The sequence below is a fragment of the Acanthopagrus latus genome, chromosome 5, assembly GCF_904848185.1.
Source record: "Acanthopagrus latus isolate v.2019 chromosome 5, fAcaLat1.1, whole genome shotgun sequence".
NCBI classification, from domain to species: domain Eukaryota; kingdom Metazoa; phylum Chordata; class Actinopteri; order Spariformes; family Sparidae; genus Acanthopagrus; species Acanthopagrus latus.
The window spans coordinates 12,432,455-12,444,358 of record NC_051043.1 but is presented as its reverse complement, the minus strand read 5'-3'; the positions used below and the strand labels follow the sequence as shown (position 1 = coordinate 12,444,358).

General features: G+C 43.6%; 1 long non-coding RNA gene across 1 annotated transcript; it reads right to left on the bottom strand.

Moving 5' to 3' along the window:
• Positions 1 to 526: 526 nt before the first annotated feature.
• LOC119019649 lies at positions 527 to 8,431 on the bottom strand. Its single transcript, XR_005075117.1, has 5 exons — positions 8,076 to 8,431; positions 3,725 to 3,858; positions 3,072 to 3,188; positions 2,623 to 2,718; positions 527 to 748 (listed from the first exon to the last, which is right to left on the bottom strand). It is a non-coding gene; the product is annotated as an uncharacterized LOC119019649 (long non-coding RNA).
• Between the last annotated feature and the right edge of the window lie 3,473 nt (positions 8,432 to 11,904).

Genomic DNA, 11,904 nt, shown 5'->3' with positions numbered 1-11,904 from the left:
CACTGCCTTATAGACACGACCCAATGGTACACTCCCTCCTCTGGAGCTGGAGTTGACATCTGGGCCGCAGAGACAAAAGGTAATGGCGCTCATTTCTCAGCGAGCACGTACAGTAGTGTGGTATGTTCGGAAAGTGACTTTTCCTGCTGTCATAAAAGGTATCGGGTTACACAACAATCTAGGTGGCAGCTATAAAAGGCCGCAGACATCATCTCGGCTTTCCTTTTGTTGCACCACAGGTTTAGGTTGTCATATCAACATCTATTCAAAATGCCTGTTGTGTTGCTCTAATTTATGACACACCGGTTTCCAGCAACTCCTCCTCTTTCTTTATCCTGCCCTGCTCTCACTCATGTCTCTCTGCCTCTTCATGTCCTCTAACCTAATGGGGATCAAGTCGGGGGGGCAAGTTAGACGTGACCCCTCTGACCACATGAGGCACGTCAAGCTCATGCTGCTGCCGTGGCTGATGTCTGCAGGCACCGCTTTGTGTTTGCATTCACAATTCCAGGTTTCAAGTCAAATAGTAGCCATTGACATTTCAGGGCAGGGAGCCTGAATGCTTCCTCCTCAGCTACAAGTTATGTTGCAGCTTTTAATATTTTGGTGACATGTAAGATTTGACTTTTAAAAAAATGTATGTTTTTTCTGTCAAACGGGCTGGAAATACGACCGGTGTTTCTCCTCTGCCAGGAAGACTGCGAGCCGAAAAAAACATCTCTCGCCCCGAGGGAAACTGTCTCAGTTCCTGTGCAAATAAATAACAGCACATGCAGGCAAGACAAAACAGCAATTATCCAGGAGAGAGGGGGAGAGAGAGAGAGAGAGAGAGAGAGAGAGAGAGAGAGAGAGAGCTCCACAAACCAATATTTTCATGTTCACCACTGTTCTGCCTTTACATGTTCCCTGCCTCTGTTTTTGTGGCACAGTTGGCAGTACGCTCCCACTCATAAATGTGCATGGATTTGCGCTGTAAACTTCTACATGCAGCTTGCAGTGTTTGCATAAATACGGTTTGACACTTTGATGATCATACGGTCTTTATGAACTGATCCCTCCGCGAGAGACTGCTGTTATCCCCAAAGACAACAGGAGTTCATTTTGAGTTCTGTTGACACTAAAGTCTGAGCTGCAAGCCATGTCTGTGCGGTTGTTACAGCCTCTGTCTGCTAAGTGGTCCGGCGTACAAATGCAGGCATGTTTCCCTACAAATGTGAGTCTGTGTATAAACTAAGTCTTAAGCCCGGCTGACAGCACGATATGATTTTTGAAGATGCCTTGCATGAAAGCCTCTCCACCCTGTTTTAAGTAATAAGAGATTACAGGTAATCTCTGGGTAATGGCAGGTTGGCATTCCACTACAACGGGCGCTGTGGCAGCAGTGTGGGAGATGTTGTTTCTGAGCTGAAAGCCTCTTAATCCTTTCTCAACATTTTAATTGGTTCATTGATCAGAAGCGGGAAGACTTTACTTACTCAGAAAGATCTGGGTGAAAAGGTTTGTGCTGCTCTGTGTCATATGTGTTTTTGTGTGTGTGTGTGTGTGTGTGTGTGTGTGTGTGTGTGTGTGTGCTTATGTTGGCACAGCTCTATGTCTGCCACTGAGGTTCATGGGTACTGTAGTTTTAATGGGAAACTGACATTCCAAAATGAGGAAGGTTGTATTTTTATATTATCTATGAAAGACCTGTACAGCTGTGTTGAGGATCATGTAACTTTTTAGCAGATGTTAGTGTGTGTTTAGTTGGGTATAACAAACCCTCTTAACACATACAACATGTCGCAAATCGATTGTTTCAACCTGATGAATTCCAAGTGTACGTGAGATTGGGCAATTAGTTTACAAGACATCCTAAATGATTTTGCAAAGGAGGTAACAATGTGAAAACTACAGCAAATGTCATAAAAGTTGATATGGGGCAGCTCAGGGGTACAGCCAGCATCTTCATATCAGAAGCTGGTTCGATTCCCCTGGTCTGCATGCCAAAGTGTCCTTGGGCAAGATACTGAGCCCCCGAACCATGCCAAACCCCCCCCAAAAACATAATATCCATCTCACTGATAGGGAAAACAGAATATATATTTTCACTCTTGTTGGACCTCTTGCTCACCCTTGGTGGACTCACAATTGGCAGAATAAAACTGTTTCAAAATCAATGCAGCACAACCATAGATATCTTCTTGTACAATCTTCCAAACTAAAGCCTACAATACCCACAATGCAACCCAAGTGACATCTTTTGAGGCAGTTTTTAAGATTTTGTCAATTTTCCAAAAAAGCAGTAGTAATCCTCAAAACAACTTAGATGCGTATGAGTTTCTCTCTAAGAACACATACGTCAATAGATCAATATGAGTGGTTCAGGAGTTTATGTTCACAAGTAAAGAAATGATGAACCCCCCCCCCCCCCCGACAAATTATGTTTTGCATGCAGCAAATGTATTGGCAGACATGTGAAAGTCATTTGGTCCAAGTCTCATGCAAGTCTCAAATATTTTTTTTCTTGGGCAAGTCAGATCAAGTCAACCCCACATCTCTGCATAATGGACTCATGAGCATTGTGACATTTCATCACCGTGAATCTGACAATGATAATGTTAAAAGAAAACTACACATACTCACTAGATGACAGTAAGCAGAGGCGGTCTCTTGTCTGCACTCATTCTCATGAAACAACAAATTAGTTGTTTTCTCACCCTGCTGTGTAATTTCCACTTCCTGCAACAGGTGGGTAACATGTTTTTCAAGTCCAGTGTAGTGATTTGGCACATTGCTAGAAAGACGGTAACCCCTCTATTAGGTTTGGGTAGGTCAGCGATTCAGAATTATATTGGAGACGGGGGAAGGCAGTTGACAGAATGCCAGTTAAAATGTGTGTATGGAGAAGCTGCTTGATTTTTTGCTCTTTTTCTCCCCGCCTTCAGCTTTCTCTAGATACAACACCTTGATTGAACCTGATGCACCCGCATGACATTACTGAATGTGTGCCCATTAATGTTGTTCTGGAGGGACAGCTGAGCCGAGCTTGCCTGCGGCTTACTCTGTGGTGTTTGTGATGTGTGCTTTTATACCTGAGCTAGTGTGTAAGCTCCTGCCAGTCTGGGCAGATTTGAGGGCTGGATTTGCTCGCGTCGCTGCCAAATCACAGTTGAATTTTCAAGGTCTCTGACCCTGAGATAAATGGCCGCCTGCAGCAAACACAACTCTTTTAGATTCGTTTACGGGGCAGCATTACTACTGACTGCACTCTACAAATAAACCTGCGTGGAAAAGAAAGAGTACGTACCAACCTGTGTGACCTGTATACTAAAAAAAATAAGTACATTCACTGGTTGAGACTTTGGGTTGTTTTTAGATAAATAAGGGAAAGAGACCATTTTATTCGCTTCCACTTAGAATGCAGTTGTGTTTCATTTACCTGGTGTACTTAGCCTCTTTCCATGAAAAAAACAAAATAACAAGTTGCCACCAAACTAAAAATTGACATTTTTTGCAGTGTATTACTTGAACATGCCCACTCTGTTGGTATAGACTGACTCAGATGAGCCCAGATGAATGACCCCTGTGTGCGGGCTCTTCACAGGGAGAGGATGATAAAGTTGTCACATTAAAATGCGGCATCGGCGGCGTGTTTATTCTGCGTTTGCCATTCCGACATGCAAGCCAAGAGCAGCGGCGGAGGTGCTTTCCACTTCTATTCAGTAGCCGTCTTTGTGTGACTCACCTGAAAGGTCATAAAGCAGCATGTCCCATCATTGCTCAGCCCCGTGCTGATTGGCCGCCTGCCTGCTCTTCATTGTTGGGTGCTTATACTGAGCAGTAGGCTGTACTGATTCGCTGTTTGGAGAAGATTTAGACCTGTCACACACACATGCACACAGCGGTTTTAAGGCAGTGAGGGTTATGGGATTAAAAAGAGGAGAAGTGAAAATTCCTGTTTGGGAGATCTGCTGAGGCTTAAGTTTCCCCATCACACATGTCACGGTGGAAAAACTCCCAGGAGGAGGAGGGGATCGAAGCGTCAATCCCACACTAGGCTCAGGGTAAACACAGAGGTATTCAATGACCCAAACAGTGCTCTCTGGGTTTCTTTTAGCTCAGATTGTGTTTCTTGCTTGTGCTGCTCTGAATGGTAACGTTGCCACGCAACTATATATCCAACACTTGCAGTAACAACATACCTGAGTATTTTTCATGACATAAAAGCCAGTGGATCATATGCTGTCACATCCACTGTGAGCAAGCTGCAAACCCAAACTTGGTGTAATCCCCCTAGCCTATTGCCTTTCCTGGAAATGTATGCAAAATTACCCTAAAATGCCTCTCCCAGTCTAGCACAAAGCAAATTCGAAGCTGTTGTCGAAACATTTGGAGTACAGACAATGATAACTTAAGTTATTCTAATGCAAAAATAGGCTGACAGACAACCCGTAACTGCCCCATGATGTGTAAATCTACAGCGTACAGTCTTACATGGTCCAAGGTCAAATTAGATAACAATGACTGAAAATGAACACCTAACACTATAAGGAAATATCCAGGAGCATGGCAAAAAAAGCCATTTTTTTGTAATTATAATGTATAATGTTAGGCATTTGAACACTGATATAAACTATATAGTGCTGGAGTTATAACCTCATAAGCTGCATGATGCATCAGTCATCTAGAGGCTGATGTGTAAGAGACTCAGGAGAGGGGAGAAAGAATAGAGAGTTACTTTTTGACACAATCACTCATTTGCTGTTGCAGGCTCTAGGATGAGCATTTAGTATCATAACTGCTCAAATGAGCTGTCAATCAAAAGTCTTTTTTTTTTGTTTTGTTGCCATTTTGATCTAGTTGCCATTTTACACTCTTACGCTGGTTTGTTGAAATAAAATATAAGCCAGAGGGAAATGAAGGAAACACTAAAACAGTGTCCAACTCCTCCAAGAAAAGCTTCCAGTTCTGTTTTGAGAGCGCAGCTGCTAAAAGGGAACATGCATTACAAAGCAGGAGCACTTGAGTGACTAAGCTGGATGTCATCGTCTGAGAGAGAAAGAGAGAGCTAGACAGAGAGGGAGAGAGAGAGAGATAGATAGAGAGAGAGAGAGAGACTGCAGGGGCCTGTAACAACAGAGGGAACAACACTCAACTCACCACCGACTGTCAGCCACACAGTCATCTGAAATGACTGCGTGTGTCAACACCTCCAAGAATCACTGCTCCGACTTCAGTGTGTGTGTGTGTGTGTGTGTGTGTGTGTGTGTGTGTGTGTGTGTGTGTGTGCATGTGGCACAATAGTTTCTTCACCTGAGCGTACAGCACTTGCAACAGTGAGGGATCTGAAGGGTATAAATCAGTATGTTTTGCAGAACTGTACATGTACGTGCACGTATGTATGTCATCATCTACAATTCTTTTATGTCTTGGTGTGTGTGTGTGTGTGTGTGTGTATGTAACTGTATAATGGATGTTTGTGTAAGCATCATCAAGGTGTTCTTTCTTTAACCATAGTCTCCATAGCACCTTGTCAGTGCTGCTGCAGTATAGGGGTAAAAACACTTTGGCTTTTGTAGGAACATTTGCATGTGAGGACAGAAGTCTTTGCATTGAAAGCACCCAGTTTGTTTCGCTGACTGGTGATCAGTGATCTGACTCTTTATGTTCATTTGGTTTTAGAGCCACAGTTAGGGCCATAGATCAGTAAGTGAGTAACATATTCAACTAAAAACAACCCCTCACACTCTGCTTCAAGGGAACAGACAGTGGGTATGGAGTATAAACATTGCCTATTGGTAATAATATAAAAGTTTAATATCCTGTCTTCTCATTTTGTTTCTCATAAATACCAGCTTGTTCTGAATCTTAATTGATGCCAAATGATGTTAACACTGACCCTAAACTCTTTGTTTTTGTATGGCTGCACCATTCCACTGGAAATAATAACTAAATAGTTTATGCACAGTTCCCCCTGAATCCCCGACTTATTTGGTACCTTTATAAACTTTTGAATGTCCACAAGAACTGGTAGTTAGCCGCATGGTTATTTTGGCTTTGGCGTCACAGCCTGAGTGTGTAATGACTAAACCACCAGCAGGCTGCTGTTTGTTTAAGGAATAGTCTGACAATTTAGGGGAAACATGCTTATTTACTTTCTTGCTCAGAGTTAGACTAGAGGATTGCTTCCACTCTGACACTGGTGCATTAAATACACAGCTACAGCTTGTAGACGGTTAGCTTCAGCCAGGAGTAACAACTACCTCTGTCCACAGGTAAAAACATCACCCAGCAGCATCTCTATGGCTAGATAATTAGGCAAGAGATTGTATATTTATGCACTTTGAATTATTCCTTTTAGGGGTTCAAATAAAGACTGCAATGAGTTATCCTCTTTCCCCTTTCACTGTAGACATCCGTTGCTAACTCTTGCTTTCTCTCTTTTTGTTTGATTGTTTCATGACCACAGAGCAGATCTCCTGGTTCCTGCACATTACAGTCATTGAGAGAGAAGAGGATGCACACTGCTATTCCCACACCTCAGTCTGGCTCCAACGCTCATCACAACTGTGTTTCTGATAAAGACACAATGACTGAACTAATTTCCATGCAAAAAGCTGCTCGAAGAAGTCATCGTTTTGCAACTGTATCAATAGAATCAGTGCGCAAGCAGAGATAAAGGTGGAGTTAAAGTTGATACAGCACTGAAATATTAAAATAGAGACGATGTATAATATAGATTTGACTTAAAAAGAAATAGAAATTGTTCTGATTTGAGGTTTGACTTCTTGCAGCAGATTTTGCAATTTTCAGGACAAAATGTCCAGAAGTGAAAATGGCACCATGACACCAACTGGCACTTCTGTTGACCTCTTCACATGGAAGAAAAATATACAGAGGATTTAATGTACTCTACACCTCATTGAACACTACCGAAGCTTAGAAAATTCAACCATCCATGAGAATATTTGACTCAGCAGCGGGTGCTGGGCAGCGGAGGTGATGCTGAGATCAGTCTTTGGCACACTGTGCCCACTCAGGTCAGCCAGAGTTTAGCAAAGCAAAATAGAGGCAGATCAGCCCAGAATATTCTGTGCACAGGTGAGCTGAAGGCATGGATGATCTTCGTCTTCAGCCGGTGGAGGGCTTGGCGTCGCACCGGGAGAGGTGCTGGTGTTAGTGGGAGCCCCGAGTCTGAGAATGAGGTCATGGCACTGGGACTCCAACTATCCCCTTCAGCTCTGTCGGGCCCTGAGGCTCCCTCACATCTGTGTGCTGTCTGACCAGCGGCAGGCAGCTGCTCCCTCTCATTATACCCCCTAATGGATGGATCCGTTTCCCTCTGACCTCACCCTCCCTCCACAACAACATCCCTCCGTCACTCTGTCCGATACCCCCGCATCCAGGCACAGACCCCTTTTCTTCAACGTCTGAAGGGCGGAGCAGGCACAAGACTGCCACCAGTGAAAACAAGGGTAACGCTTTCGATTACAGCTAGCCAAATACAGTTTAATTACTGAGTTGATACATATCAGTAAAATAATTATTGGGTAACTTTATGCAAGTACAAGAGAAAAAGACAACAGTCTTTAAGAGAGACAAATGAATTACACTTTCAAATGATATTAGAGCACCTACTGCAGTTTGAATGGGGCAACTGGGGAAAATGGAACAAAGGTGGCAAAATTAAATCATTTCATACTCAGTCTCCACCCGTGATTGCCGCCGAGTAAACAGAAGCTGTTGTCACTAGTGGAAGACAGCTTGTGGTTTGCTCTTTGAAATTGAAATTTTAACTTCTCTTGGCTCTTTTGATTTTGTCGGAGAAGGCAAAGCGAGCTATCAACAAGCCCTCCCATCGTGGCTTCTCCCGAGGCGGATCAGTAATGCCTCGGTCTAGCACAGATATTTGTCTTTATCATTAGCTCGACCCGCTGCGTTTGAAGCACTGTCTGAGAGGCAGCTAAGACTATTTATAAGCTTGGAGGCTTTTTCAGTGAGCTCATCTCATCATGTCTCCTCTTAACTCATCTCAGACTTGCTGAGATGCAGATTGAGGAATTGCTCTTTTATCGCACAGCTTTTGTGTTTATTACCGAGCGGCACCGATCCATTACTCCCGCCGGTTAGCCACAGCTCTCAGAGCTGTCGATCAACAAGTGAGGCTGGTCTGGCCCGCCTGGTGATCAATGGCTTGAGGTGTAGCCTGAGAGCGAGGAAAATGGAAGAAAAAAGGAAGATGAAGAAAGAAGCAGAGGACTGAAAGTGAATGGAGTTCAAGATAATCTCCTGTGCAGATGGAGGGAAGCAAAAAAAAGGAGAAAATGGGAGGCATTATGGGCCTCGTGATGATCCATGGGATCTTGAATGCATTTCAGTGATGCAATTCCTGGGATACTTGAGTGTGTATGAATAAGTTTGTGTGGAGTGTGGGGGTGTGGAACTGACAGAAAAAGGCCAAAATAAAAGCACAGTGGCAAAACATTTGGTTGCCAGGCAACAGGGCTTCAAGCAAGCGTAGAATTAAGTTATGAAGAATGGTGGTGCATGACTCGACTTCCCAGATCTGGTTTCAGAATGGTGTCGGGGCGGGGCGGCGGGGGGTGGGACAAAGACAGAGAAATGTCTACACCTGTCCTGATTTGTCAGAGCCGCTGAACAGCGACACTGGCCACTACAGATGTCGTCTCCCGGGGCCCGACCCTGGCATATCATCAGGGGCCCTCAGACTGGGCGAAGGTTTAGAGGTCTCTTGTTAGTTTTGGGGTCCATCCGAGGCATTTACCCAGCATGTAATCTGGAGATGAGCTCATTACATCGTCTGATCACACGTCTGTGAGGGGTTTAAAGGCTGAGAGGCTTAAGAGGGAGAGTTAGACTGAAAGCAGGGGACCAAATGACTTATCTGAAGTATCTATGCCACTACGACAAAATACTGTATTACAACTTCAAGTCCTGCATTCAAAATCCCACATGAACTATAGAAGTGTAGTCAGCTTAAAGTACTTAAAGGAGCTATTTGTAAGATATGGTCAGAATATTAGTTTAATTATATTGAAGAAATGAACTAATCTTATCAACAGGTTGTGAAGAAAAAGTGTTAAAAACGTTTGAGTGCTGTGTTGTAGAGTTACCGTGCTAGCCAGCTAGTGCTGGCCTGTCTTGTCTTGTAATACCACTTTGTACTGCCCCCACTGTTTCAGCTGGCCGATATATGCCAACTGCAAGAGTAAACGCACAAATAAACTCACAAAATGTCAAGAAATAAAAAAGCTTGTTTCTGCTCTCACTAAATGGAAAAAAACAAAACTGTACACCTTATGAATTAAAGTTTATATCTTTAACCAAAATAAGACAAGCTTGTGTCTTGTGAATAACCTTGTTAACGCACTCTTAAACACTCTTCATTCAAACCAAAACACTGGCTAACTGAGCCATGTGCTAATGGCTAATGGTAGTTAGCAAGTCTGCAGCCGAGGCTATTTCAGTCTAGTGGTTTCCAACCTGGGGGTGGCTCCCCTCCAAAGGCTCACATTCTGAGGAATTACGAGGCGATTCATAAACACTGTTCTACTTTACATGTAAAGAGAGGAAATGTTTCTTTGGTGGAAATGCTAACAATTCATACACATTGGATTTTGGAAGGGGTCCCTACAAAAATGTTTGGAAACCGCTGGTTTTAACTTTAACAATGCGCATAAGTACTTGGGTAGGTGTACTTAGTTACTTTCCCCCACTGGAAGTTTCAGAGGGATATGTGCTCTGACGGTTTGTACCTGCTCTAAAAATAACTCTTAACCCTCATTCCCTACTCTTGCTCAGTATTTTGTGTGTATGTGTGTGCGTGTGCATGGCCCGCAGACCTGCATCTGTCTGTCAGTCAATTTGTCAAATACCGCCAGCTCGACAGCACACAGACAGGCAGCAGACAAGGCCAAAGTTAATCCTCAAGGTTTTGACAGTTCATCACCTCCTGTCACAGGGAACATCGTCTTCCCACTGCTGTGAACCCCTCTCCCCCTCAGTTACACTTCATTTGATATTAAAAGGTTTCATTTTGAATCAAGACCTGTTCACAAGAGTGATCTACGGCAAGTGGAACACAAGAGTGAGGTCAGCCTTTGAGAGTTTTTAAGGGATGTTTTTTTAAAACCTTTTGTACTTAAACGGCTGATGGGATTTTGAATGCAGCTATTTTCTGATTAAATCCATTTAAGAGCAAATCAAACAGTCACTTGGAAAACAACATTCGAATTTAATAGGTCACTAAAAGGGTCCAGTGAAACCTGTTCTGTTCTAATGAGAGTTTATATCTTGGGTTATTGGAGCCAGCCCTGATCTTTATATACAAAAGCTTTGGTATATTTGAAGATATTGTTTAAATATGGAATCATCAACTGGTATCCCAGCTCCTCCTAGGTGCATGTCGAAGTGTCCTTAAGCAAGATACTGAACCCCAAATTGCTCCTGATGAGCAGTTGGCACCTTGCATGGCAGCCTCTGCCAACAGTGTATGAATGTGTGTGTGAATGGGTGAATCTGACAAGTGTTGTTAAGCGGCTTTGAGTGGTCAATAGACTGGAAAATTACTATAGAAATACGAGTCCATTTACCATTTTACCATTTACGGAGATCACACCTAACCCATTGTTAATGGACACTGCATGCGACCAGTGGTGAAGAGCATGATGGAGAGGTATTGAGGATCACCGGAAAAATGACTGTTTAAAGTAAATATAGCCAGAAAGCAATCCCACTAAAATGTTTTATATACGTAGTCCCTAATACGCGGTAAACAACGTAACCTGCCAGGAATTCTCAATGCTATAAATCACATTGTAGTTCATACAGAAGTGGCATAGCAAGTTTCAAAGTATGTCAGTGTGGGATTTCAAGTTAATCATCAGCTGGAATTTTAATTCTAGGTGTCTCATGTATCCAGTAAAAGTCGACTTATATCAGGCTGCACAATACATTGCTTGTTATCTTCATTAGACTTGTGGACAGTAACAAATACACAGAAAAGCACCTGATATATATCCACGTACAAGAACTCTGTGTGTTGGTTTCTCTGGGCTGCTCATCAAGTTGAATAGCTCCCCTCACCCACGTCTGAGCTACAGCGTCAGATACTGTACAGAGCTCAACACGCCCTCGGTGGCGTTGCCTGCCTGAGGCCATCTGGTTTAAACCAGGTAACAACAACGAGGCAGGGAGTGGGCAGGGGACCCCTCGGATGTACAGCTGAAACCCACTTCCGAACTTAGCCGTCCCAAATAAGAGGCTGAGCCCTGGAAACACAGTGTGCGCTCCTATGCTGATTACAGTGAGCATGCATACCAGATGGGAGGCACACATGTTGTACTGTACCGTGCGGTGATACGTCTGCACCGTACCTCGTCCTCAGCAGTGGAATGGAGCTTGTTTCCTTCTCTGCGCCTCCAAATGACAGTGTCTTGTACAACAACAGCGAGGGAGAGACTGGTGTTTGCTGCTAGTTGGTATGTTGCTCAACTCGGTCGAATAATTATAAGATTGAGGTTTGAAATCCATCTGTGTCTGGTCTGCGCGCGCGTGCGTTTACTTACCTATGTGATGAACTGGTTGGTACGCTTGTTATTTTAAACAAGCACATGTGTCTGGTTTAAAGAAAATGTTATTAACACTGGGTAGATGAAAATGTTCAGCCCAGTTCCCCTACCAATTGAGTTCTTCCACGGTCTGCAAAAAAACCCCAAACTATTGAGTAGATGCTGAACTATGCCCTGTGTCTTTTAAATGTGACCTGTAACCACAGTGTGTGTCCGTGTCCGCAGCATTGGGGCAGCAGTTTCATAGCATAACTGAGATGTAGAGGCAGCTAACAGTTCCTTCCCTCTTGGAGTTTGTGGGTGTCTGGACGATGTCAGTGTTAGTCTGCAGACT